Consider the following 2,392-nt stretch of genomic DNA (forward strand, 5'->3'; position numbering starts at 1 on the left):
TTTGACCTATGTAATTGTCGAACCTACAACCTTCACGTTATTAGCACGACAACCTAACCAACTAAGCTAATAGGCCATACATTTTCTGCACATTGTAGATCGATAGCTCCTCATCCAATCAATCGAGTTTCGCTTACATAATTTTATGCATAATAAACTTAAAACTATAAGTGATTATCTTTTAAATCTAGTATCATTAAATATATCATTATTGAGAATTAATGAAATTGACCATGCAAGTGTCAAACCTGTCGTAGCTCCTAATCTAGCCAATCAAGTTTAGGTTACATAATTTAATGCATAATAAAACTTAAAACTCTCTAAATTAAAGTCATTATGAAATTAGCCCATCCAACCTTCGTGTTATTAACACGAGTTCTAACCAACTAAGCTAATAGGCCACAAGTTTGAGCAGTCTAAACTAGTCAATCGAGTTTACTGATAGACTACTTCATATTCAATTCAAAAGGTCGTACTTAGTTTCGTCGTAAGCCTTTGTCATTGTCAGTCAACTAAGTAGGGCCTGAGGCCCCCTGCGAATCCGTCAATCTCAGGAGCATGCCGCAACAAAAGGATGGTCCCCTATGCATTTCATTCTTTCCGGAAGGGAACAAAAAAGAAGTACCCCCATCATGGTGAACCTCTCCTTGTGATCGGGATGAGGTAGATGCCTCCCAGCCGGGGGGCGGATCGAATCGGAGTTTCCTTAGGTAGCCACCGACCTACAGTTATCCTTAAACTTCCGTGCTTGGTGGAGAAGAAGCGAACAAAGGTACGCTCGCTTCCTGTCTTGTTCTCTGCTGCGAACTGGGATCGCTCGCCAGCTAGGTCAGATTGGAGCAACCTTTTATGAGAACATATGACCCTTATTCGGGGACAAGGGGCAGAAGGACCTCTCGATCTACTTACAGCTGCCCAGGAAGAAAAACGTCGTCTAGGCGTTCCCTCTCCCATCTACCCTACGCCTAGGACGTTGTCTGGGCCAAGAGCCATAGTTAGTTGCTGTTTCCATTTGCTTGTTTTCTTGTTGTTGATACCGGCCAAGACCCAGCCAGATGATGTCCGCTGGTTGGTAGTGAGAGGACTCTTAGTACCTGCATACCCAAAAGAAAGGGGGCGCTGATTACATTCTTCTTCCTGATTTTCTTGCTCTCCCTTAGCAGCGGGGAAGGAGTCCATCTATCTGCCTAGCTTTGGTAGATTTCCTCCAACGCAATCCACAGAAATGAAAGGAATCCCTTGGTGGATAAGTCCGACGACTCAGCTGCAGTGCAGAATTAATTGAGTTTCTCGTCCGGTGGATCTGATCTATAGGGGGCAATACATACCAAAAGGTTCGAAGAAGGAACGCGCAGAAGAGTATATAACCAACCCACCCTTATAACCTATTCACATTAGTTAGTGAAGCGGCTGGATGCATAAGGGAAGTGCACGTTTGTGAGACCTTAGTCGAGATGCATAGGGAAGTCAACCTACGAGCACGGAAGAGTGTGGTACCGCAGCCCCTCTCTAAGTAAAGGTCAAGTCTCTCTTGAAGAGAGAATGTAAGGAAATTGAAAGAAGCGCAGAAAAGGGTCAAACGCGGTTGCTAGCATCGAAGAGAGCCGTCATATATGAAAAAGTGGGAGTTCAGACTTGGCGAACGAGCTCTTGCCGCGGGAGAGGAAAGCGGTGCAGGCAAAATAACCATTCCGGTAGTTGATAGTGGAGCAAAGGCTGGATAAAAGATAGATAGGCATGCCTTATCATACAAAAGGATGTAGAAAGAGCGGGGTCGATCCCACATCTCATAGAGAGGAGGAATGGAATACCAGGAATGATAAGGGATAACTAAACAGCTCATAGGAATAGAGTAATTAATTACGCATTACTCCCATTTTTTCATAGCTTGATTTAAGAGAAAATGGGGAGTCAGGCTGAAATGGCTATATGGCTTCAAAATGCTTTCTTTTTTCAAGGTATGTTGATTGAACTCATAGGTGCTGGGTGAGGGCTTAAAGACCCTAATTTACATAGCCTTCCGGGACACTGATTTTGACTCGGGGCGGGCTGATTTTCCTATCAAAAAAGAAATAGGGGATCCAAGCCTTTTTTGGGGGATAAATAAAGGGCATAACATTGGGGTCAGTCACATTGTTTCTGTCCCGGGCCTAATTTAGGGAAAGAACTTTTCCTTTGCTGGTCGAGGAAACCCATTCAAGTGCAGAGATGGAGATGGCTTCGCTGCGATAGAGGATGAAGGGGAATCCGTAGGCAACTGGTCGTTACTAGAAGATGAGAAAGATGCTGGCTTAATTGATTATAGATTATTAGAAGAGCGAGGTGCAAGTGCTAGCTGCTCAATAGAGGGTTGCGACCCTTCGGACTCTGACTCCATGCACGGGAGGCGCAG

The sequence above is a fragment of the Cucurbita pepo genome, chromosome LG10 (assembly GCF_002806865.2).
Source record: "Cucurbita pepo subsp. pepo cultivar mu-cu-16 chromosome LG10, ASM280686v2, whole genome shotgun sequence".
NCBI classification, from domain to species: Eukaryota; Viridiplantae; Streptophyta; class Magnoliopsida; order Cucurbitales; family Cucurbitaceae; genus Cucurbita; species Cucurbita pepo.